The 27,642-nt window shown below is 38.6% G+C and overlaps 1 protein-coding gene and 1 pseudogene across 2 annotated transcripts in view; one reads left to right on the forward strand and one right to left on the reverse strand.

The window, feature by feature from the left end:
* On the reverse strand, positions 1-27,527 carry LOC143710462 (B-cell receptor CD22-like; annotated as a pseudogene). The gene is made up of 9 exons (XR_013194555.1): positions 27,034-27,527; positions 26,209-26,545; positions 25,862-26,110; positions 18,566-18,820; positions 17,936-18,183; positions 17,772-17,853; positions 7,421-7,466; positions 4,886-4,966; positions 1-4,731 (listed from the first exon to the last, which is right to left on the reverse strand). The product of XR_013194555.1 is annotated as a B-cell receptor CD22-like (transcript).
* LOC143710510 (B-cell receptor CD22-like) overlaps positions 1-27,642 on the forward strand; it is a 773,497-nt gene that overhangs the window by 264,091 nt on the left and 481,764 nt on the right. The window lies entirely within an intron of this gene.

Consider the following 27,642-nt stretch of genomic DNA (forward strand, 5'->3'; position numbering starts at 1 on the left):
TGTCTTTCTCCTCCTCTCCGCTCTCCGGCTGCCCTTAAAAATACTTCTTCCTGGCTTTGCTGTTAGCAAACTCAGTTACAATGTCATCAAAATCCAAGTCCATGACCAGCTGAGATTCAATGGCCATCAGTGACAGTGCACTGAGGCACTTTTGTGTTTGTGTTGTTCTAAGATAATTTTTTATTCTTGCCATTTTTGAAAAAGATCTTTCTACTTCAGAATTTGTAACCGGCAGTGTCAAAAAAATATGTAGGGCTACAAACACATTGGGGAAAGTTGATTGCAGACCATGTTTCAAGAGCACCTGCAACAGTTTTTGAGGAGACTTATCCTGCTCGCTCTCTATAAAGTATCTGAACTGGATAATTTCATCTGCAAGGTTCTGATCTAAATCAGAAGGATATGAAGCGCAGAGTGCATCCGCCTGTTTATGAACAGTGGGCAAATCCTCTGATTCCATGTTCAGTAGAATCCCAAAGATGTCATTAATGTTCCGGTATGCATCCACTCTATGGTCTAAACAGCTGACAAGCTTGTCAATAATGACATTGAAGTTTTCTACCTGGTATCGCTCCCGGCCTTTCAGAGTTACTTGATGCTCTGTACATTCTTCTGAAAATGCTTTGCGCTTTTTGTCCCTCTGCAGTTCATCTTTATATGACTGGCACACACTGGGAATGTTCTTCGCAGATCTTTCAAAATGGTCAAATTGGTCTCGAAGTGATCCAACCCATGATCTCAAAGACTTGAACAGATAAATTGCAGTCATCAGATCCATATCAGCTTTTTGCAATGCCTCACTTGTCACTTTGAATCTGCTTAAGACACTGTGCCAAAACTGACATGTCAGGAGTGGCCAATTTTGAGCACAGTGCTGCTGCCTCGTTGCGTGTGTCACGGTTTTCTCCTGTATCAGAAGATATGCTCTGAAGTATAGACATGATTTGTGCATAATTTCCACAAAGGGCTTTAGATGCATCTGCACGGCAACTCCAACGTGTTGATGACAGCGATTTCAACGTCATATCTACCTTGATGTCTGCATTATTTGAGAATCTGTTCCATCTACGAGTGGAACCCGCACAAAATGCATATAGGGACTGCATGAGGCCGAAGAACTAACTTGCATGTTGACAGCTGCCTTCAATACTGTTGACACCCACCAAATTGAGAGAATGTGCTGCGCAGGGTATGCAATGGATTAATTTTCTTCAAGTGAGCCTGCAGCCCATTATAACGCCCTGACATATTGCTTGCATTGTCGTACGCCTGGCCTCTGCAGTTTGCAATATCTAAGCTTAAATTGTCAAGCATAGCCATTACAGTGTCAGCCAGACTCGCCCCTGTATGGATCTCAATTGGTACAAAGCCAACAAATCGTTCAATTATTTTCCCCTCTTTACTCACAAATCTAAAAATGAATGTCAGCTGGGCGGTATGTGACAGGTCAGGAATAGAGTCCACTATTACAGAAAAATACTTTGCCTGCTGTATCTCTGCAGCTATGATAGCTTTTACTTTGTCACCCATTTGCTGAATCAAGTCCTCACATATAGTGGATGAAAGATAGGATGTGCTGCCCCTACCCTTCTGTCCATACTTATTAATGTGCTCGGCGAGGAAAGGATCAAACTGAGAGATGACTTCCAGAATGCCAAGAAAGTTACAATTATGTGGTGAGCCAAGTATTTCATCATCGCCACGGAAAGGCAGTCCTCTTTCACTTAAAAACTTTATGACAGCCACAACCCGCTTGAGCACCTCCCGCCAATACCTCTTCTCTTCATCTAGCTGCTGCACCAGTTTAGCGTTTACAGTCCCGCTCCGAGTGACAGATGAGCGCCGAAGCAATGCTAACATGCAATTACAATGCTCTGTGCTTTTCTCATGCTCACGCACACGTTCGGGGTGTTTCCAGTCAGAAAAAAACCACTAACAAATTGACTTTTCTTGGTAGAAAAAAAGAATACAGGCAAAGCAAAAAATATTACCTGTAGATGGTGAATAGGTGATCCAGTCTCTGGAAACTGTTTCCCTATTTGGGAGTTACAGCTAGCAGGTTGTGCTGCGCTGCTAACACTAGCCTCCTCAAGTCCCTGGTTAGCTTGCTCGTCAAAGTCTACCACACATTCTTCTTCACCCTGATTTTCCTCCTGGTCCTCGCCCTCGGCCTGGCTACATTTGAAGAATGTTTTGATAGATGGAACCTGTCTTAATAAAGACGCCTCCCCTTTCCTCTTTTTCTCTTTTTCATTTTGTTTCGTTTTGCGTTTAGTACAACCGCTTCTCTCACTCATTTTTTTCTGAATCACAGTCCGCTAGATTCAGCCCGGGGTTATTTGAAGACTGCGCAGGGGCGGGCCGCGGGTTGTTACAGTACTTTTCCACTACGGAAGCCGTGACCCGCAAGATGAAAAAAAGAGGAAGAAAAATAACTTATCTCGTTATTTCAATATAATAATAAGTCGTTATTTCGACATAATAAGGGGACATTCTAATATGCATAAAGCCACATTTAGCTTTTTTATTATGTTTTATATGGGAGGAAAATACTTAACATGAAATTAAACACGTTACTTTCATATTCTGGACTCATCTGATTTTTTGTAGTATACATACTTTATTATGATTTTAGTATCATAATGATTAATAATACTAATTTAATAGATCAGATGCACGCACAATTATCCGTGAACTTGATAAATGTTGCAGATATGTTCTTCTAGGATAGCCTGCCTACTATCCACAAACAAATTGCTTTCAACTTATGTGTTCAAAATTCAGAATTCAACGAATGTGCAGCAATTTCTACAAATAGAGACATTTTTGTGAATAAAATGTTGTATTTTGTATTAGTGATCATAATTTGCACATGCAACAAAGAGGATGTAGCAGGTGACGCGTGCATTTATTGACGTCTTTTCTGAGTCGATCTCATTTGAGTGTATTTCGGCAATGCTTATAACGTGTAATTAAACACGTTGAGTTTATATTCTGGGCTCATCAGATTTTTTTTACATAGTATTATTAGTATGATTTTTACTGTCTGTTAATAACACCGTCCGTCTCTTAATGTTAAGGTTTGTATTAATTTCGATATGCCAGAGGGCAGAATAAGACAGGGAATTAAAGAATGCATTGTAGTTTTGTTGACCTACTGTTTTCATAACACTGGAAACAGCGAGTTCGGCGAACAGCGAGTTCGGCAAAAGGCGGATTCGAACTCTGGCCAAACGCGTCAAAAGCTATCATGATGCACCTCACGCCTTATGCTACAGTAGTTATTTTGTGTCGAGCGTCTTTTTGCTAAAAAGACAGGCACCGGGCCGGCACGTAGTGCAAATATACGCTCCGTTTTCGGAAATGAAAAAAATAAATAAATCTTCCCCTCGCTTGGGCCCCAAGTGTGCATGGGCCCCTGGGCCCGTGCCCATAATGCCCATTGGGTAATCCGGGCCTGCTCCTAGTCATGGCAGGGAGGACAATAGACAAAAGAACAATTTCTATCTCCGTCCGTACTCTGTACTTCCATCTACACTCCATTTGCACTGCTTACTGTGACTACTGTGTTTACTTTACTTTAAACTAGTTGTTACATCACACTACAAATAAAATACGTAAAAAGTATTGGTATCGACAATACCAGTATTACTTGGTATCGGATCGAATAGGAATTAAGTGGTATCACACATCACTACCTGACATATGCGAGGCTGCATGACGTGAAAGACCTGGAAGTGAATTCTGAACTGCTCTTGTAGACGTTTAATTTCTGTTCTGTACTTGGCAAAACACATCTTGCATTTGAGAGCATCTTTGCACATCTCCTCGCAGGCAGAGAAGCGTGTCATATTTACCAGATTGGATGAAAATCCGTTGTTAAGGTTAAGTTAAAAAGGTTAAGTTTACTTTAGCTGCTTTAAAGGCACTCTTGAAAATAAAGTTATTGTTATTATCGCCCGTGTTTTCTCTGGCTGGCTGCAGTATCGCTCCGAGCGGGAGACTGAAAACCCGAAGAAAAGCTTTCTGTTGGAACTGTTTTCATTGTCGTAGACGGAATAAGTTGAAACTTAACTTGCTATATATTAGGGACTTTTTTATAGAAATGTTGTTGTTCCGAAACATTGCAAGCAAGATTGCGAGTGTAATTTTGTGCAGTAATCCTTATATTAATAATCTTATGTAGTTTGATCTATTTTTTTTTCTCTCTAGCAATCTCTAAGTGTAATGGTCTTCAATATTTGTTATGCTGTTATTCTTGATTTATTGAATGACAGAAAAGTGTGGAATTTTACACTAGAGCCTTATTTTTTTTCCTGCCTTTTATTGGAAACATGAACAATACTGATACTCACGGTCAAAATCATTAATAATCTCAATGAAGTAAGATTCATACATGATAAAAAAGCATAAAGAGAAACACATTATCACACATCCATCTATAAAATGATCCCTTAATTACTTCAGTCACATCATCATGGCACGAGATGCATAAAGGCTGTAATATTTACTGTGTCCAAAACATTACAGCATCTTGTTAGACTGAATAAGAAAGAAGGAAAGTGAAAACATTAATAATGAAATATTTAAATAAAAGCATCAACAACATTTGTCATAAGTAAAGGCTAATAGATTGGGTTTTGTCTCTATCTAGTGGGTATTCTTACTTACTGGAAGATTTTCATACAGAGACGAGTCCAGTTCAGGGTTACAATCATCAAGTTGAGCAGCCTTTATGAATGAAGGTAAAAGTAAAAATAGGAGTGTGTTTTGTAAATTTCCATATATTTTGTCAATATAGATAGTTATATCACACTGACATTTAGCATTTAATTTATTTTGGCTAAAAGTGAAGAGAGTTTACTCTTTTGTAGGAAACACTTACCGTTATATTCTCATACACAGGATCACTCAATTCAACATCATAAGCGTTGCGTCTGTCATGATCAGGTCTGGAAAGATTCATCTTTGCCATTAAAGAAAAAACAGAATTTCACAATATTTTGATGGTCCCTTAAACACATTCTGTTGACTATAAGTAACATTGCACCTTCATGACTACTAACTCTCACTAGAGTAGTAGTAGACTGGTAGGGTTAGGGTTAGAATAAATTGACATGTAGTTGCAAAGTTACTTATAGTCAGTACACCAGGGGTGCCCAATCCTGCTCCTGCCGATCGACTGTCCTGCACAGTTCATCTCCAACCCTAATCAAACACACCTGAAGCAACCAATTAACGTCTTCAGGATCTGAAGCAACCAATTAAGGTCTTCAGGATCACTTGAAAATTAAAGGCAGGTGTGTTTAATTAGGGTTGGAGATACACTGTGCAGGACAGTCGATCGGCAGGAGCAGGGTTGGACACACCTGCAGTAGACTGTCTCGAGGTCAGGGCCCTGCCACTGTCACTGTTAAATTCCTGCAGAGTTTACTTCCAACCCTAATCAAACACACCTGAACAAGCTAATCAATGTCTTCTGGATTACTAAGGCTATAGACAGGAGAGGTTTTTCTCAGTGTTGGAGCCAAACTTTACAGGACAGCGCTCTCTAGGCCCGAACTTGCCTACCCCTTTTCTTGGAGGACCAACACAATAAAGAGTTTGCAGGTATGAAGCAGATAGTCTACTAATACTCTAACGAGAGTTAGTTGACATGTAGTTGCAAAGTTACTTATAGTTAACAAAATGTTCAAAGGGACAATCAAAATAAAGTGTTACCAAAAACAGAATAGAGAGAAAATAAATAATGTCTATAGGCAACTCACTAGAAAAAGTGGTAACACTTTAGAATACGGTTCCTTCGTTAATGAATAACTACACAAGAACCAATGAGTAACACAATATTAACAATCTAGTAACTATTATTAACTAACAAGAAACTCTGATTAGCGAACTAGTAAGTAATAGCGCACAGATGAAAGTGGTAGTTCACTATTAACTAATCAATAACTACGATTTTTTTAATGCTTCCCAGAGAACTACTGAAAAAGTTTATTAACAATCTAGTAACTACTATTAACTAAAAATAAACTCTGATTAACAAATTAGGAAGTAATAGTACACAGATGAAAGTGGTACTTCATACTTCTATGAGAATTACTAATTATTCGGATCCGTATTCTAAAGTGAAGATCATGGGAACTAACTAGTAATGACTCAAGTGTTACTACATGATCTAGTCATGATTTGTGCAACCAAACACAAAAGTCATTTCAAGCGTTTGAGATTTTTGGTGAACTTTAGTATACTTTTAGAAAATTTCTTTAGAAGTATAGTAACACTTGAGTCATTACTAGTTAGTTCCCATGATCTTCACGTTAGAATACGGATCCAAATAATTAGTAATTCCCATAGAAATATTTAGTAACACTTGAGTCATTACTAGTTTATTCCCTTGATTCTGACAGTAGTTACTAATGAAAAGCCAATAAAGTGTAGAATCTTCTCACTCACAAGATACACACACACACACACACACACACACACACACACACACACACACACACACACACACACACACACACACACACACACACACACACACACGCATATATATATATATATATATATATATATATATATATATATGAGCTAGGAGACATACATAAAAACATATTTTTTTGTGAGGTAAGTTAAATAATAAATTCACTCTATATGGTATTTGGATGGCTGATGACTCAATATGTTCCAGTCGTCACCGTGACTCTAGTGATTCAATATCAGTCCATAGGAATGCCGGAAAATTGGCCACAGGACAAGTAAGGTCCAGACTACTGTATTTAAAAATCCATTTCTTTAAAATTATTCAGTTGATAAATAGACAGCATAGGCCAATTATTATCAGTCTGCTGTGCTATTACATATTGATAATGTAAACAACCTTGTGTATTCGTTTACAGTGGCAGTTCAAATGTTAATGTAGTGCTAGTCATTTATCCTGCATTGGTTATTGATTAGTTTTGTATGAATTATGAAAATTTTCAGTAGTTCTCTGGGAAGCATAAAAAATATAGTAGTTATTGAAGTACCCCTTTCATATGTGCACTATTACTTCCTAATTTGTTAATCAGAGTTTATTTTTAGTTAATAGTAGTTACTAGATTGTTAATAAACTTTTTCAGTAGTTCTCTGGGAAGCATTAAAAAACAGTAGTTATTGATTTGTTAATAGTGAACTACCACTTTCATCTGTGCGCTATTACTTACTAGTTTGTTAATCAGAGTTTCTTGTTAGTTAATAATTACTACTAGATTGTTAATATTGTGTTACTCATTGGTTCTTGTGTAGTTATTCATTAACGAAGGAACCGTATTCTAAAGTGTTACCGAAAAAGTCACTAATTCAGACTTTCACTTTTAGTTACAAATTAATTTACCTGATCAGTAAACTTCTGAAAACCAAATCATTTTTTTCTCACCTGAGACTCCTGTGTGCAATTTCTCTTTTTCAAACACCAGCTTCTCCTTTAAAGACAATGATTTTATACAATTACAACCAATCAGAACCTATTTGATGTTTAATACACAGATTTGATTTTAACCAATATTTCTCTATAGGACATGGCACTGCCGTTTTGAATGTGATGAAACTGCTCTATCTTCAGGATTTACTGCAGTAATGAGCTTCAGATTTCATTATTCACTAACTAGATTATGCATTATGCAGGAGCAAGTTCAAATAATTTATCCAAGTATCACATCATTCCCACCAGCTGTCGACAATTAGTAATCAACATGTCTATCCAATCAGCTTCATGTATGAATCTCTGCGTACAAAGGATCCCACGCATATTCTCTTTGTACATCCCAATTAACGTAAAAATCAGCGCACATGCACGAGCACAACGCCCCACCCAGTCTCCTCCCTTAATTAAATACATTTAAATATGGTAATGAGTCCACTTTGGCAAAAGAAAGCAGTCTACGAAATGGCTAAAGCAAGCGGCAAGAAACAAAACTTTACAGAAAGTGAATCGGAGGTGCTACTATCGGAGGTAGAAACGAGAAAAAAAAAATTGGATCTTTGTCGTCCGGAATTAATAACCAAAGGAAAAAATATGAGTGGGAGAGTGTGGTGGCAATTTTAATGATATTCATTGATCTTTAGTAAAATATAGATGATTCAAATAATGTCACATGTGTGTCTCTCACTTGTAGTGAGAGAAGATTCTGTTTATGTACCTGGGGAGGCAGAAGGGGGAGACACTCCAGAGAACAGACGAACAAGGACCTCTGACCTAGATGTCAGAAGGCCATATGGTGCAGGGGAGCTTAGTGGGCCAACTAGTGACGTCTATGGAAAACTACTGGGAGGAAGGCTCTGGGGGGAAGAAGGCCTTGAAACTAAGATAAAAGCTAGTTCAGTCTGTCTGGGGGTGTGTCACTCTTCTGCACAGGGTAACAACTGTGTATTAGACTGCTCCTATTCTTGCAAGAATAAATACTTCTATTTTATATAATTTGACTCTGAGTGTCTCTTACGCAGTGATGTTTGTTTAAGATGAATTTTTGCCACAACAATTTTGGTGTCAGAGTGGGATTCCTTGGAAGTGCCTTCTGGACCTGAGAGCGGACGGTGTTTGGCCACCTGGACTGAGCAGTTCCAGCTCTACCTCGTAAATTTCAGAGAGAGGGGCCGACCGCTATCAGGGCCAGGAGAAACTCCACTGGAATCAATTGAAAGAACCCGGTGGCAACAGAAGCATCTCTGGTAAGAGACAGTTCAATTTATTTTCTTTTGGGTAAGTTAATTAAATTCAGTTTAATTGGGGAGAAGAGTGAAATTGAACCATATTGGCTGAAGGCTGTTTCTGTGGTACGTAATCTGAGATTAATTGAGATCTATATAGATCAAGAAATTTCAAACAGATACGAGGGAAAATGATCTGAGATTAATTGAGGTCTGTAACAGAACAAGAAATTTCAAGCAGATAAATAATCTGGGATTAAGTGAGAACTGTAACAGATCAAGAGATTTCAAACAGATAGGTACCCTGAAAATTAGTTGTTCCACGACGGAGCAAATTGTTTTTAGGTACTGAGGCTAATTAGGGGGAACCAGAACAGTTTTTGGTAAACCTTAATTAGGAGGGCACTAATAGTGCAACCCGACCGATTTGGGTTAAAAGAAAGAATCGGGTCTGTTGGGGACGCCTAAACAGATTAGAGAAAACGCGCGTTGAAGAGAAATCCACAGGGAACAGAAAACAGCCAGTATGGGAAAATCTCAGAGTAAGCATGCCAAATTTGATACACCGGTTTTCTGTAGAACTAGGAAAGTATGGGGGGAAATGTATGTTTTAGATATTGAAGTAGGAAGAAGCAATAAGGCTGTCTGTGTGAAATAGAGGGAACTGTAAGTGAGACTTGGTGGAAGAGGGAAGTGAAAAAACAAAAAGGTGGTGTGTGAGACATGTGTGTGTGGGGATTGTGCAAACAATCATGTACTGGTTAGATAATGAAGGAACTGGCATGTTTGAGAAAAGAAAGGAGAGGATAATGAAGGAACTGGCATGTAGGGAAAAGAAAGGAGAAATATACTAGAAAACTATATGTGATGAAAATAGACATGGTCTGACAGAATTTATGGAAGTCAAATTAACTGTTTAAATGATATGAAAAGTTTTAGAATAAAATAAGGCATTGTATGATTGACAGGGATTAACATGATATGAAGAATGTTTTAAGCAGAATGGGGAACAATTCTAGATTTTGATAAAATAATGATTGAAATGATGATATATCTGCTTTATTTTATTAATGTTAAGAAAATAAGGGTATTGAAGCAAGTAGCTATAATGGTTGTCTGTGTAATTTACGGACTGAGTAATATAATCTGTTTTGGAGAAACAGTAGAGATAAGACTGAGACAATAATGATAATATTAAGTTGAATCTGCAGACTGACCATGTGATGGAAGGGAAAAGGCTTCAAACCAGTTGTAATGAAAATAATGATGTACAAATTGTTACACTTTATGAAGAGTAACTGAACAGTCCGGGAAAATAAATAAATAAATAAATAGTGAGACAGAAGAGAGCAAATGCTGTAAACAGCTCTGCTCTGAAGATCTCATTTTGAAGAGATTTGCAGATGATGTTTTGTAAAAGATAAGCTGGGATAACAGCAACAGTACTTGTAATTAGTGTTGTTGATGATAATACCAAATTAGTAAGGTAAAGACAGAAAACAAATTCGAATATTTTGAGCATTCTCTGTGCTGCTCATGAAATTATGTTCTGCCAATAATAATGAGGAAGAGTATTAGTTGGCTATTGTGATTGAATCCGCCATTGGTGGATGGTCAAAGGAATACAGAGAACTGCTTATCAGTGGGTCTGTTTGCATTCCTGAATGGGACACACACTGCTTCAAGGGTGTGCAGTTAAGTTGAAGCCCTTTGGAAGCTCACAGTGATCAAACTGCAAGGTGTCTGATGCTGTAGTTGAGGCTGACACACGAACCAACCAGATGACAGAGAGTGTCTTGATTGTGGTCAGCAGGACCATTTAACACGTGACACATTTCTGATAATAATGTGGGGTTGAAAATAGATCAGTGTTTAAATGACGACAGTGACAATTTTTGGTCTGAGAAATAAGAGATAAAAAAACAAGGTCAAAAGATTGAAGTCTTAAAGTGAATCTTTTGTGACTCCAACAAATGTGAGTTGCAAAATATGTAAAGGTAATATAGAGAGACAGATCTCAAAGATGATTTATAATAACTGTAAAAGATGCAGAGAAGCCTTGTCAAAATTAGTGTGAATCCTAATTGGAGATTGATAAACTCCAAGAGAAAACTTAAGTCAAATATTAAACTATGGTTGAGAACTTGACAATTAAAATTGAGATTGAGAAATGTGAAACGTTATTGAGAACTAGAATAATTATTTTTATGTAAGAACAAATAAGCAGAAGCAGTAGGCTACTGAATTAACAGTTGCTAAATGTAAAATGTGTTGAAAGGCATCTGATTAAACAAACAGCTTGAAAAGTTGACCATGAAAGAACTAGAAGCTGATGTTTTGCTTCCAAAAGATAAAGTCTGCTATTGGCTGTAATGAAACAGTTCGCTTATCTAAATCTGATGTGTGTTGTGCCTGAAACTGCCAGTGCGACAGAGACTCAATCTGAGTGGAAATTTGTAATGTCTAAATTCCCTGAGGTGGGCAAAAGACAAATATAAATAATATGTTTATTTGAAACACATGTAATTTCTGGCAAAGATGCCTTAAGCTGGGCTAGAGTTAAAATATGGTAGATAAAGTCTGATGTTAAAAGTTTTATGAAAATGCAGTGTACCAGTCCTGAATGCCTCAGAGTCTCTCTCTGATTCAATGTCAGCTAAAAGCTGTTATCTGAGCCTGTGTCATAAGTAAAGCACAATGTTTAAGTTGAAAATCATAGACATGGAGAGGTTAAAAGAATTCATTGCCGTTCAGAGGGCAATTTGTATTTGTAAATGGATTTAAGTAAAACTGAATGACTTTAAAGAAGTCTTTAAAATAATAATACAGACCTTAAACGATAGAGGTGACATTTTGATTAGCGTATTTTAGGACCAGTAACAACTTTGTCTCATTTAGTCTCCACCATTCAGGACCGATGGCTCCGGCTACAGATGAAGTACACTGAATGTACGGTTGTGATCTAAATTCACTGAGTATAATCTAAGCAGCTAGGTTTCTGCTTTTAAGATAGTTAATGGATTTAAGTGATTAAATACTGTTGTTATTGACCTGTCTCCCTGTGTGAACACTATTAGGCAATCCGAATGGCCCTGGTGACTCTTGAACGTGCCTTACCTAAGCTCCAGAAAACAGCTGAGGTCTGTTGAAGAGAACTGATTGTGTGATTGGAAAGAGCGGTCACCAGTGGGCACGAGTGACCATCTCGATGACGGGTAAGACCTTCTTTGGCCAGACAGGGGGCAACCTAAGCCAGAGTGGATCACGTAAAGTCATTGGGCATCTCCTGAATGGAGGTGTGTTATGTGAGACAGGTATGAGGGTTGAGCAGGAGCTGTGAGGCCAGCAGCGTACTTATGCCGTTAAGGGGAGATGACGCGGTGACGAGTCACGGCATGTCTCCCCAATAAAGCAAAGCTCCTCTATATATACCACTCGCCGGAAGAAACCGCATTAGTTGTATGGCTTGTTTTTTTATTGTGACAAGCGTCTGCAAATATGCCAGGGGAAAACACCCTGATGGAGATTATAGATAAAGGGCTAACAGGAGTGGGCTTTCAAGAGCCAGCTGAGGCCATGAAGTGATTCCCATTAGTTGTTGTGGAGACAGTAGCAAAACTTTTTATGTACTGGTTTGCCTTATGGGCAAGGAAAATCATAGTGTTGATTTTGAACTAATAGGTCTATGACATAGTTTTAACTCTTGAAGGTCGTTAGACATGGTGGTGGCTAAAGATGAAGACAGATTTTGATTTAAGGAAAGTCTGGATGACAAAGGTGAATGGTCAAAGGTTATTGTAATGAATACAAATTTTGTCTAAGTTACAGCCTTAGGAGGCTGGTGGAAAAATTATTTGTTATAGTGAGAGAGACTGCCTGAGTTGGAGGAAGGGATGGTAACTGTGTCTGTCTTTCTGTTATCTGCCTGCTAGAGCAAGCTGAAGCAAAATAATGATAATGAAACAAAACAACCCAGCTGACTTGTCTAAAAATCAAATGAATAATGAACAGACGTGCTTTGAAAGTGGTTAAGATACCATGTAAAATTAGGTAGAAGCTACAGGAAAATGGGAAGTTTAAAATCTTATTTAAAATTTAAATCTTTTAGCAATAATATAAAGAAAAGTGAACATTGAGAAAGAACAGTTAACATATGTGTGTCTAGTATGAGTGTGTGTGTGTGATGGTGACAGCACTTTATGTCTTGTATGTATTAGTTTGGGGCACTAATATTCCGCCTGAATGGTGTGTATATTGCGTCATTAACCTCTGGAATGAGTTTATCATTACAGATGGGTTAAGGCAAATGACAAATTTTAAAGAAGCTGATAATTCTGATGAAGAGACAATACAGAACATGGGACAAGCTTTAAGTTGATTGGCCATCAAGCTCTGTCTGGTAGTAATAGTTTTGTCATACATAATGTAGATTTGAAGATCAGTAAATTGGAATTGTGTAGTTGTAGATCACCATCTGGCATGGGCTGAGATAAATGAAATGTTGTAGGTTTGAGGGAAACAACAAAGTGACATATTGGCTAAGTCAACATGAAATTATCAAGAGAGCCCCTCACATTTATGATTATTGTGAACAAAGGGGGAGAAATGATTGACTGACATTGACCAAGTCTGCACAGCACGACCTCACCTGATAGGGAAAATTGATGACTTTGGAAATGTTTGTAGATGACTGACTTGAGAGACCAAACAACAGGCCTGAAAAGCAGAATACGCTGTGAAACTGAGGGCCGTTGCCTTTCAAATACTTCGATAAGAAGATGAGATTGTGGCTTTAAGTGAAGAATGTAATATTTTTGTTTCAGAGGCAGAGAAAGATGTCTGGAGGAAATTTGTCTGAAGGACAACGTTTGGGTTAGTGTTGATGGCAAACTTTATAAAAACACTATGTTAAATGTTATGTTAAATTGATGCTCGAGTTGTGTCGTGCATCAAGAGGGAGATGGTATAACAATTGCCAAATATGGTTTATTAAGGGGTTCACATTTGCTGAATAAATGTTGGGAGAACACTAGGGGTAATTTGATAAAAGCCCTGAAAGAAGCCATTTTTTCTGCCTAACAAAATGGATGTCTGTGAGTGTGCCGCACACACCAATAACAAAGATTGTTTCAACAGGAAACGCCAGGGCATCGAAGGCCACGGGAGAACAGTAGACAAAAGAAACTACGTACTTTACTATCTGACAATAACCTCGAAATCTGTTTCTCTTTACAGAGAGCATGCAGGATTGGGAGACAGGGCAAAATGTGCCCACTAAAATAATGGTTATGGATGAATTTGGCTAACTGTCCTGGCCTGGGTTATTAGTGTGGCAGAAAGGTGCTACACCTGCGCAGCGCATAACTTAAAATTTTCCTTTTACAGAATGTCAGGAAGGATTGGATCAAACAGAACTAATTCTGTTCCAAATGTATAAATATTGTGTGGACATGAGGACAGGGGTTGAGTGTTTTTTCAGGGTAAAAGGACCCCGAGTGCTATTAAGTAAGCAAGAAATTATCCGGAGATAATGTTTCAGGTTGTTGATTCCACAGGTCACACCAAAGGGGAGCGGTCAAGCGGGCACTAACAAAATACTTAAGGTCTCCATTCACAGGTGACAGTTCACTCCAGTGGGGGTGCGGTCGTGATTTAAGGGAAAACCTTATAAGGATCAGAAAATGGTTGGAGAGTGTGACACCTGGGTCCAAGCCTCTCACCTACACCAACAGGCCACAACCATCCCATAGTCCATGGGGCGAACGAGATGATCAACACGCCTGGAGGAGGATGTGAACCAACTAATGGTTTAAGAATGTGGTTTTGTGATTATTTTGAGGATTTGATTCGATTAAATCAAAATAGGGCTTAGTATTGATATACACTAGATCAAAAGATTTGATTGGTTACTTATTCATTAGGAAATATTTAAGGAAAATGTTTTTGGGAAGAGAAGATCTATTAATTAATGTAAATTATAGGGATAATTGTTGAAGCTTATTAAGTAGAACCACAGCATGTTTGAATTAAAAGTTAAAGGTAAAAGAACACGGAACGTCCGTGGGGCGAACGAGATGATCAACACAACTGATGGTTTAAGTTTAACAGAAGAATCTGTTTTTGTGATGATTTTGTTTGATTGAATCAAACTAGGTATTGATTTGATTGTAAATGTAGAAAATATATTGATTGTGTCCGTAATGGAAATATTAGAGTTAATTTTGAACAACTACATTGGTTAAAAGAATGGATAAAAAAAAATATAAAACCTTTTCTGGATAGAATTTATTAAATATGGTGTTAAATAGAGCTTACTAAGTAAAACCATTGGCTGAATCGAGTTAAAAGTTAAGAAAATATGGTTAGGAAAATGGAGGCGATGTATGGAAATGGGCGTGGATTGATGGTAAATGGATAAGATTGGTTAATCTTTGGGGGGTTGGGGGTACTGTACTACCAATTTCAGCGATAGGATTATCAATATTGTTATGTTTACCATGCATTATAATGTGTTTCCAGCTCAGTACAGAGACTGGTTAAAGCTGGGAGTCTGTTCAATTGGATGAACAAAATATGATGATACAAGTAGTGGGAGCTACTGTGACATGTGTTAAAGTGTATGTTTCCTTTTCTTTTTCTTTATTTCTATGAATGTTTTTGATATGAACAGAAGGTTAAAAGCTGTGGTTATCCGCTATGTGTTGACGTACAAGGAGAGGGGTCGAAATGAGGGATTTTATTCTACTTTTATTTCTTCGTATTTCTTAGCCTGTTGAAATGCCATGTGGGTTTCAAGATGTGTAATGATAACCAGGGTGTTAAATTGATGTGTTTCCTACTTAAACTATACACTATTTCTTGTTTATACTGAGGTGACTGAGGGTCCGACCTAGGTCGGGAGTGCAATAACAGTGCTTATTCATTCAGCCCGGCCGCAGATAAAGTCTTTACTTGCTTGCTAATACTATCCTTAGCTAATACTAAGGGACTATCCCCACAAAAACAGCCTAAGCTTTTTACTTTTCCAAATGTTATTTCACAAATGTTTAAGAGAGTGGTCAGTGAAAACCAGAGATGAAGAGTATAAGTGTGATGATATGACTTAAAATTTGTCTTATTGTTTATTATTGTGATTATGGGTAATCATAATGATAAAAAGTGAGGAGTTGTGGTGGCAATTTTAATGATATTCATTGATCTTTAGTAAAATATAGATGATTCAAATAATGTCACATGTGTGTCTCTCACTTGTAGTGAGAGAAGATTCTGTTTATGTACCTGGGGAGGCAGAAGGGGGAGACACTCCAGAGAACAGACGAACAAGGACCTCTGACCTAGATGTCAGAAGGCCATTTGGTGCAGGGGAGCTTAGTGGGCCAACTAGTGACGTCTATGGAAAACTACTGGGAGGAAGGCTCTGGGGGGAAGAAGGCCTTGAAACTAAGATAAAAGCTAGTTCAGTCTGTCTGGGGGTGTGTCACTCTTCTGCACAGGGTAACAACTGTGTATTAGACTGCTCCTATTCTTGCAAGAATAAATACTTCTATTTTATATAATTTGACTCTGAGTGTCTCTTACGCAGTGATGTTTGTTTAAGATGAATTTTTGCCACAACAAGAGTTTGGCTGATGCCGTCAATGCGGTGCGATCTGAAAGTCGCACTGTAAATGACCTTAAAAAGAAATGGTCTGATATAAAGCTGGACATTAAATGGAGAACTGCTGCGCACTGACAAAGTGTGGGCAGAACAGGCAGTAGTAAAGGGGTCGATGAACTTACACCCTTAGTTGCCTCAATTATGGGTGACGCATTAGTCTCTGGAGTAGTATCTGCTGCTGTGGGAGACTCGGATTTACTACAGGACTGCCACGAAGGTAACCAATATTATCTGCACATTTATTGAATGGAAATGTTTCCGATTCACATATGCAAATTATTCTTCAGATGGCGCCTTTATAGGAATGTGTGTGCAGTCGATCGCTCCGATTACATTAGGAAAACCGGCTATCACTGCAATTGCGTTTTAATGTTTGGCTGGTCAACTGCATCATATGGGAACCTTATACCTGGTAGACATGCGGATGATCCCGACAAACACCGCTGGTATTGCGCGGCTCAAAGACGACTGGCTTATTCCTGAGCGGTCTGCCAGTTCCCTTTGGAAAGAAGCAGTTGACAGGAAACCAAGTGTTGTCAGCACCTGCAAGGGAACGGGTATTGCGTGGCTCCTCGCTGTCTCTCTCTCTAGATTCAGACACAACTCTGCACAGAGCTCAAAGAGGATATAGCCCTTGGAAATCTGAAACGGCTGATAAGCCAGTCATCATCCTGGGCCAGAAAATCATTGTGGTCCCTAAAAACTCGTTCTCTTCGGATTCTGCCACGGATGTCCTCTAATAAGGCCAAAGCTGCCAAGGGTTGTATCAATTTGCATATGCTTTTATATGTTCGTTAATTGCATAATTGATAGAATATTCCCATAAGGCTCGTGTGACAATATATGTAAATCATTTTACAAATTGCTAATTAATAGCAATGCTTCCCACAGGTGGTAGTGCGATAGACTTGTAGAACAATTCGCTGTGTAATGTTTGCAACTTAACTTCATTGCCTGTAAGAGTCGCCAACGGACAAAAACTATCAGAAATGTATGTACGCCAGACATGAAATTGGCGTGGAGGAACGCACATTCTCACGTTAATTTCACTGTTAGTACATCCGACCGTGAGCGTGAAAGCTGGCGTAAGCAAAGTTTTTGTGTGTACGCAAGATTGATACATGAGGCCCCTGGTTACTTCTTAACCAGCAATAGGGGGGAGTACTCTGGGTTCGGGCCAAATATCCGAGCTCGGTGCCCTCTCCCCGGACAGCACGCCAAATATGCATACCATTTATTCTATCTAACTTATTTGTAAGTGTGAACTAGTGAACTGAGTAGCTGTCAGTGTGGAAAGATAGGACGGGAAATTTCGCCTTAGCTCTCGTTCATCATGACGTCTCACTGTATTCACAACTTTCTAACTTTCTAAGTCAGTCATTCATTCACACACACTACAGAGTAACACAGACACTGATCTTACCAAATCACTAACATCGTAATGATCACTGCAGCTCCACAAACCCCTCCAATGGATGTGTATAATATCACCAGACGTCCTGCAACTGAGACAAAAGAGTAAAATATCTGAAATGATTCATTTGAATCACTTTAGAAAGAGTAATATAAGCATATGAGCTGCTTTACCTTTAACAGTGACAGTTACAGCGTCTGATCTCTGAGATCCATGTTGATTGTGAGCCTGACAGTAGAAGCGTCCACTCTGTAGTGCACTGAAACTCTGTCCAGATCCAACAGCTGAGGTTTCATCCTCCTTAAACCAGCTGAAGTTCAGAGCAGGAGGGTTTGAGCACTGATGCACTTCAGAGTCACTGAATCTCCCTCCACTATTACACCAGATCCACGCATCAACACTGAGACGCTCCTGGGAGCATCTATCATGAAAAAGGGGAAATTATTAATCTACTAAATAAATTTCACAGCCCGATCTCATGAGAAATAGTTTTAATTTTAAGATGTGATAAAGATAAAGATCGCATCATAAAAATAAAATAAAAAAGATTTGCAAAAAAAAATTAGCAGGAACCTGCACCCCTAAACCAGACCCATGAGCAGGTCTTACAAAAACATATAAATGAGACTGTACCAATTCATATAAACTTTTATTCACATACCGGTGTTTTCAAAAATGTAAGATAGTTACGAATTGTTATGAGACTGTTCGATCACAGATGTTTAGCGGATGTCTTGTCAATATATATATATATATATATATATATATATATATATATATATATAAAAATACCATTACCTGACACATGATGTTTAAAGTCACAGCTTTAGAGTATTTCTCTCCATGCTTATTGATGGACTTGCACTTGTATTCTCCACTGTCATCAGAGCTGATCTTTGAGATGCTGTAGATTCTTCCAGATCCTACAAACCTTTTTCCTTTACACCAGCTGATTTCTGCAGGAGGGTTTGAGTCACTGCTGCAGTTCAGAGTCACTGAATCTCCCTCCAGTATTACACCAGATGGACTGACGGACACTGAGACGCTCTTAGGAGGGTCTAAAAATGAAAATAAAAAAATTGCATAAAAGGAACTATGCAACTTTGTCTTTGATCACAGACTACAGTATATTTAGAAAATATTTGTTGTCAACATTAATAACAGCAACTCAGGAACGACTAGATGTTTTCACAACATTGCATTTTGGTTGCTGTTAGGTTACACCCAGGGCTTGATTTGAGGTTAATGCGGGGGGATGGCACCTCCCTTGTTGAAAAACAAAAAGCATCCCATCTGTAAAACCACCATCCTCCGTACCCGCATTACACGTGTCCTAACTACACGTGACGCGGAGACGCGATGCCGCAACGTGGAATAAAAGGTATCTTTTCCATGTTAATCAGTGTTTTTGCCCTAACAAGCCCCGACGGCGACGATTCTATTTTTGAAAAAATGTCTATTTTTCTGCGACGTCGCATTGGAACAACAAACACAAAGTGTGGCAATGATAATCTCAGGTACTGTTTATGTGCTTTATTTAATGTTAAAATGACCTTGAATATCATTTAGTTCTCCCAGCTTTGTAGCTGTAAATGCAAAAATGGATAATTCACCTCAGATCTTGAAATGAAACAAATGGAAACAAGAACGTTCAAACTGTGAACAAACAAGTGTATTATTTGACAAATATTGTTTTAGTAACTCAGTAGCCTATGTATATTTAATAATGTTTAAATGGTGTAATATTTGTGAATTTGATTATGTAGCCGTCAAGATTACTCTCTGGTGCTGTGCACTTGCCGTGAGACTCCGCCCACACGCTGTTCTGATTGGCTGTGGGTTTTGATTGATTTTGACTCATCTCACAGTCGCGTCGCGTCTAGTGTGGACAGACAAATTATTTGTTGCTGGAATCTAATAATAATAATAATAATAATAGATTTTATTTATAACGCACTTTACATAAATTCAATGACCTCAGAGCTCTACAAATACAAAATAGATTAAAAACAGAAACATTAAAATAACTCTTTTAGCCCTAAAAGGCTTTTCTAAAAAGATGGGTTTTAAGACCTTTTTTAAAAGAGTCCACAGTCTGTGGGGCCCTTAGATGGATAGGGAGAGCATTCCACAGTTGTTTGAGATATAGGGGGGCAGTGCCATGCAGGCACTGATGGGACAAAAGGGAAACTTTGAATTCAATCCTGTACTGGACAGGAAGCCAATGGAGCGATTTGAGGATGGGTGTAATGTGGTGGTACTTCCTCACGCCCATCAGGATCCTAGCCGCACAGTTCTGGATGTACTGCAGCTGCTTGATGTTCTTGCTTGGGATCCCGATAAGGAGGGCATTGCAATAGTCCAGCCTGGAGGAAACAAAGGCATGGACAAGTTTTTCGGCATCAGGGAAAGTGAGCATTGGGCAAAGTTTTGCAATGTTCCTAAGATGAAAGAAAGAGGTTTTAAAAAGATGTTTAATGTGGGCCTCAAAGCTCAAGTGAGGGTCCATTCTAACACCAAGGTTTGTGACTGAGGAAGAGAGGTGGATGTCATGACCAGAGAAGGTGATGCTGGTGATGGTGGATGACCGGGTCTGGTGCGGAGTGCCAACAAGAATGTCTTCCGTTTTTAAGCTGTTGAGTTGCAGAAAGTTAGCCGCCATCCACGTCTTTATCTCCTCCAGGCAGGTGTAAAGTGTGGAAGGTGCTGCAGAGGGGTTTGGATTTGTTTTGATGTAAATTTGGGAGTCATCAGTGTAGCAATGGAAAGATATTCCATGCCGGCCGATGACATGACCAAGGGGGAGCATGTACCACGTAAAAAGGATGTGGCCAAGGACAGATCCTTGAGGGACACCACAAGTGAAAGAGTGTGTGTCCGATTTAGCAGCACCCAGGGATACATACTCAGTTTTGTCCGTGAGATATGATGTAAACCAGGCCAGAGCAGTATCAGAGAGTCCAATGGAGGAGTGAAGGCGGTGTAGAAGAATATGGTGGTCCACGGTGTCAAATGCTGCGGTGAGATCGAGAAGGATGAGAAGTGATGGAGAGCCAGCATCAGCCGTCATCAGCAGGTCATTGGTGACCCTGACCAAGGCAGTTTCCGTACTGTGGCCAGAGCGAAAAGCAGACTGGAACTTCTCATAAAGACTGTTTGTTATGAGATGATTGTGAAGCTGAGCAGAAACTACCTTTTCCAGCACCTTTGACAGGAAAGGGAGGTTGGAGATGGGGCGGTAGTTGGCAGGTACTTCGGGGTCAAGGCAGGGCTTTTTGAGTATTGGCTTAATGACCGCAGTTTTCAGAGACTTAGGGACTTGGCCAGATCGGAGAGACTGAATGATGATTTTGGTGATCATGGGACTTATTGCAGAGGAATGACTTTTTATCAAGGCTGAGGGAAAAGGATCCAGATCACAGGTGGAAGGCTTCATCTTCTTTAGAAGGTCTTCGATGTCATGCTGAGTGCTATCCGTAAAACAGCAAAAGAGCCGTGTAGTCCCAGATTGAGGGTCAGTGGATGTAACTGGGGGAACAGAGGGGCTAGGGAAAAGAGGGGGCAGGTGCAAGGGAGCAGATACAGCTGGGGCTGGAGGGCAGGGGAGCTGGAGAGAAGGGAACGAATCTTTTCAACTTTTGTTTTGAAAAAGGAGATGAAGGTATTGCAACGCTCCTACAAGTTCTCTGAGTGTAGGGGGATCTGAGGTTTGAGGAGATGATTTATAGTTGAGAAAAGTTGCTTGGAGTTATTGCATCGCGTCTGGTTAGGACACGGTGTTAGATTAACAGTGTTGTATATTATGTAACACTTATCATGTAAATTCTCTATTTGATTATTAAAGAATTATAAATAACAGCGACTGACCAATCAGAACCCAATATTGAGCACAGTCAAGCAAGCTTTCACCATTTTTCACACTTATTCAAAATGGCCAGGAGAACGGTTCAAGCACATCTTTTGACATTTTTTTTAAAAAAGAGGTCAGAAGGTATGATATTTTTTTGATTTGTATTTAAGGACATTGCCCTGACACATTATAAATAATAACAAACATAGCTAAAGTTCACTGATTCCGTAAGGGATTCACAAGTACAAACTTACAATTGAGTTAGATAGAGTAGATGGTATGCGTATGCTGTTCGAGGAGAGGGCTCAGAGCTCAGAGTTTTTGGCCCAAACCCAGAATACTCTCCCATATTCCTGGCTGTGTAAGGAACCAGCCAAGAGTGAGGAGTCGGGGTGGTGGAGGGAGGCTGAAAACTGTCAAGGTACGTAGGTGAGTCGACTGTTTGCATAAAGGCCTCTCTCTCTCTTCTCATGCTGATAGGATAAACGTGATAATTGCTGTTGACATGTTGATTGGATAAATTATTTGAACATGCTCTTCGTGAACTTTGTTAATGAAACATCATTCCACGAGTTCACACTAACAAATAAGTTAGATGGAGCACATTATTATGAACCTAGTGTATCAAACCCCCCCCCCTAGAAAGATGCAAAACACCTGAGACAGCCTCCAGAAAAAGATGTTGATAACCCCCTCATAAACTTATGGAGTGCAAAGCTGATGGTGTGCCAATCGTAGCGAGGGGGTAAGTCGCTGGATCAGGAGGGCTTCTTGCATTGGATGGGAGTTTGGTTGTTGTGGCATTGTATGGGTGAGCCTCGCTGGTAGTTGGCTGGGAATGGTCAACAGAAAGCAACATAGTGTAGGCCCAGATCCGGCCCACATCTGTGGATTCCGATCTGGGCCAACACTATGTTGGTGTCTGGGTGAGCTCCTGCAGCAGCAGAAGAGATGATACTACTCTGGCAGTGGAAATGACTTGTTTTTCCAACTTGCTTTCCAACTATTCAATGAGCCAGTTGGACGGAGAAATGGAGCTCCTGCAGGGTTGGAATAGATAACACTGCTGCGGGAGTGTAAGCATGGTGAGCAGAGAAAAATCGGCAAAAAGCAGGTTGAATGTGAAGTGTACAGACCTAAACAACTTCGGTTAAATAGGATTGAGGGTTCTAGGGAGACGACTTGAAGAATGCAATTGAGAGAGTCTTCAAGAAGGGATTTCAGAGGGTGGTTTATGGAAATACAAGCTCTGAATAGTGAGGTACTGGTGTTGGGATTGGGATTCTGGTGCAAGAAGCCTGAATTTCTGTGAGGATCTGTGCTCTGATGTTGCTGGCAACAGGGGGTGACTCCAATGCTGTGGGATTCAGTGGGATGGGCATTGGCGTAGCGGAGAACAGAGTGAAAGGATATTTAGCTTGGGGGAGAGTGTGTTCGGAGGAAAAACGGCAGAGCCGAGGCCGCTTGCGGAGGCAACCTCACGCTTGGGTCGGCCTCTGGAGCCTGGAGAGGAATGAGGAGATTAGAAAAAGAGGGAATCAGGACAATATAGCGTCTGGGACTTATTGGACGGACCGAGGTGTAGGAGGAAGCTGAAGATGATGGTGGGTGTCTTGATGATGGAGATGAACCTAGTGAACGCAAGTGCTCCTTGCATCATTGAAATGCAACAGAGGATCTTGGGCAACGAGGAAGTCATCATCAGAGTGGAAGAGTTCAATCTCTGACATTGTAAACAAAGGCCCGGGATCCAAGTGCTCAAAACTGTCAATAAAAGTAGCTGAGGAAAGTAAACTTATGTTTATTTAATTCAAAATAAAAATTGTGAGCTTTGGTCATATGCTTTTGTGCTAATTGTCGCATGAAAGCACAACTTTCAAGTCATACCAACAGCCAAGTTCAGGATTTTTCACTAAATAATAGTTTTTTTAACGAAATCCTGTCATAAAACCCCAGGACACTTGAAATATGCGACACAGGTTTATGGGGTTCATTTCAGGGATACTTTTACATATATATTTTTTAACCCTTTGATGCACAACATGGGTCTAAAGTGACCCGACTGAGTTTTTATTTTCTATATCTTTGCAAGAAATTAATTTAATCATTTAGTATCCAGGTATTCTTCAATTAACTTGTTTTTGATCATCACAAATCCTTATTTTAATTTTCCCTTCTTACTTTTTGAATAAAAATTGTTTATGTATCGCAACCCTTCTAATGCACAACATGGGTCTAAAAAGACCCGTATTCATTTCCTATGTTATTTCAGTCATGGCTGAGTGTTTCTTTGCTGAATCTTTAAAATATTTGTATTTTATCATTTGTTATTCGAGGTATTTATTAAATATATTGTTTTTGATTTCCACAAATCATTATGTTTATGTTTCCTTTCTTACTTTATATACAAACACAGTTTCTGTATTTCTACATCAATTTTACATACACAGGTCTAAAATGACACATATTCATTTCCTATGTTATTTCAGTCATGGCTGAGTGTTTCTTTGCTGAATCTTTAAAGATATATGTATATTATCATTTGTTATTCCAGATATTCATTAAATATTTATATTTATGTTTCCTTTCTTACTTTATAAACAAAGACAGTTTTTGTATTTCTACATCAATTTTACATACATTTGTCAAAAATGACCCATATAGAAACCTTTGATATTTGCACATGTTTGCAAGTAGGAACATATTAACTGCATATATTATTACTATAGTATTACATAATACTATTCACCTGCCACACATTTCACAACTCAACACTGATGCTTTTGTATATTTGATGCAAGTCTTATTTTATTTTAACCACTGAAAATATTTGATATTTTGTAAAAAAAATAACTGGACATAACATTTGAATATTAGGCTATGGTTACCTTGACCATGAAGTCCTAGTGAGAAATTACTTGTGAGAAAGAGTAACATGTCCAATACTATTAGCTAGATAGCTGTTGACATGTTAGCTACACTAAAAAAAGATGGGTTTTTAAAGTTTATTTACATGTAATAGGCCTAAAAGTTATATTAAGAACCGTATCATCTTGAATAAGCCTTCATATGCTGAAATGGTTCTATGTGTTAAGAGTTTGGGGTCCTTTTCCCCCCGCCTTTTTGATTTTAAAATCTGTAACTGTCAAAGCCACCTGAAATAACATAGGAAATGAATACCGGTCATTTTAGACCCGTGTATGTACAATTGATGTAGAAAATACAAAAACTGTGTTTGTTTATAAAGTAAGAAAGGAAACATAAACATAATGACTTGTGGAAATCAAAAACAAAGATATTTAATGAATACCTGGAATAGCAAATGATAAAATACATATATTTTAAAGATTCAGCTAAGAAACACTCAGCCATGACTGAAATAACATAGGAAATGAATACGGTTCATTTTAGACCTGTGTATGTAAAATTGATGTAGAAATACAAAAACTGTGTTTGTTTACAAAGTAAGAAAGGAAACATAAACATAATGATTTGTGGAAATCAAAAACAAGATATTTAATGAATACCTGGAATAACAAATGATAAAATCGATATATTTTAAAGATTCAGCAAAGAAACATTAAGCCTTGACTGAAATAACACATGAATATGGGTCTTTTTAGACGCATGTTGTGCATTAGAAGGGGTTTGCATAGCTTGTGCATCAAAGGGTTAAAGCTGCTCATGATCTACTGCCATGAAATTAAGTGGAGGAACGTGAGCAGGACATTTATTCATTAATTCATTTAGAATTTCTGAGTTTGTGGTCTGAAGAAAGAAAGAAGGTAATAGGGCATTACAACATTAGGTGAGGAAATAATGACTTTTCACTTTTGGGTGAACTCCCTGTAAGGAAGGGCTAAGAACTAACATGAAATCGGTCAGGAAGTGTTTCATTTGAATAATTCACTATGCATGTGTGATACTGCTCATATGAGCTCACACACAACAGACCAAGCTGTTCTTCCAGAGGCTGCCATGGACCTTTTCAATATCTAACACATACATGTTGTTTTTGAGCACTATCCTCAGATTGACGCCTCTTTTATGTTGGGAGGTATATAGTCTATAATTATTAAACTGTAAACACAAAACCCTTACATGTCATTTGGTGATCCTAGAAAATGTAGGTGGGATGTGGGAATAATGTTTATAATGTGTCACAGGTGATGTGCTAATCATGAAATAATGTTTGAGATTTACAAATTACACATTTTTATTTGTTCAAATAATGAAATTCTGTACTCACACGTGACATTGATCTGAACATCAGGAGAGATGTGAGTGTGTCCGTCTACAGCACAGCTATATCTGCCTGAATCCTCTCGTCTGACTGGATTGAGGATGAGTTTGTTACTGAATTTACTCTTAGTTGATATCTTCAGTGAGTTTCTGTACCAGATGAATGTTGCTCTGTCAGTCAGAGCGCAGCTGCTTTTACATGTCAGACTGACTGAATCTCCCTCTGTCACTTTCTCAGGAGACTCCACCTGAAGATCTGAACACAACACACACATTATATCTAGTGCTACTGTCATACACTGATTATTATTCAACATAATGCACAGAAGAAGAGATAAACCTCATCAAAGTCACCTGTGACAGTAAGAGTCACTCCTGGAACACCAGTATATTTCCCTTTATCAGTTTTATCAGTGATGAATCTGAAATAGTACATGCGCGAATCCTTCAGTGTCACATGACTCAGTCTGATGGTGCAGTTCTGCTGTTTATCTCCCAGATACTGAAGCCTCTGACTGTATTCAGGATCATCAGACAGATCTCGAGGATCAACACGTGTTTTTATCCAGAACACTTTCTCGATCTGACGTCCAGTAGGGTATTTATAAGTGCATCTCATTGTCACTGTTGAGTCCTTCAGTGCACAGATGTGTGAAGGACTGTAACTCACACTCCAATCATCACTAGAAACCTTATCATCATCATCATCATCATCATCACTGGAAACTCCTGAAAAACAAAATGTATATTAAATAAAGCAGCAGTTTCTAATAGAATATATTTGCTCAGTCTTTGAATGTCTTGTGTTTGTTGAGGAAAAGCAGAATTTAACATCTGATACAGAAGCATGAAAACTGTCTAAATATGAAAATATTAATCAAATTAATTAGATATTAAGCTACAATTAATATCATAATTAAATATTTGCCCAGAAAAGCCAAGTAATGATGATATTTTAGCACGACATTAATAAGGAAAGACAAAGATGGACATATGTGGTACTTCATGCTTATATTGCTCCAATGGCAGGCAAATCATTATTATTCCTATTTGAATATATTGAATCAAACTAAATGCACTTTTTCAATACCAATGAGCAAACGAACAACATTCGACTGTATTAAAGAACGACAAATGGAAACACAAGACAGCAAACACTGAACATAACATACAGAAAACCATTAGAGACGTACCTTGAATCATGAGGAGAAAGATCAGAAGAAGAGGAGCCGTTCTGACTGACATCACCATAGCAACACCTACAACACAATCAGTCCAATAATGAGATGAGATTGACAGACAATAATCAATATGAGCAGAAATTATGCTCAATTTGTGTTCTTTATCATTAAGCAAGTCTGTCTTTGTCAATGTGACATCAATGAGACCACAGATAGAATACTTCAAAATGTTTATGTCTCTTTATAATCAAACAAACAAACAAACAAAACAAAAACAGATAATAAACGGGTCATACCGTAGAGCGGGACACCTCATCTGCTGTCACCAACTGACACTTGAGGAGAAATAAGGAAGGTTTCAAGTCCACCAGCCTCATTTATAACCAGAACTGCGTCATTTCCTCTTTTATAGCTCTGACTAGTGACATACAGATATTATATTTAAAAAGTTTTTTTCTGGCTTTTATATTTTTTTAAATCCTAAAAACATCCTGTTTATTTCCTGGTTTTATTTCGATTTCCAATCCAAGATACCAACACATACGTATAAGCTTGACTTTCAAGACACATAGTAAACACACACGAAAAAAAACTACTTAAAGTCTTA

The sequence above is a fragment of the Siphateles boraxobius genome, unplaced genomic scaffold, assembly GCF_051911475.1.
Source record: "Siphateles boraxobius isolate OS27281-9 unplaced genomic scaffold, OSU_SipBor_1 47, whole genome shotgun sequence".
Classification (NCBI taxonomy): Eukaryota; Metazoa; Chordata; class Actinopteri; order Cypriniformes; family Leuciscidae; genus Siphateles; species Siphateles boraxobius.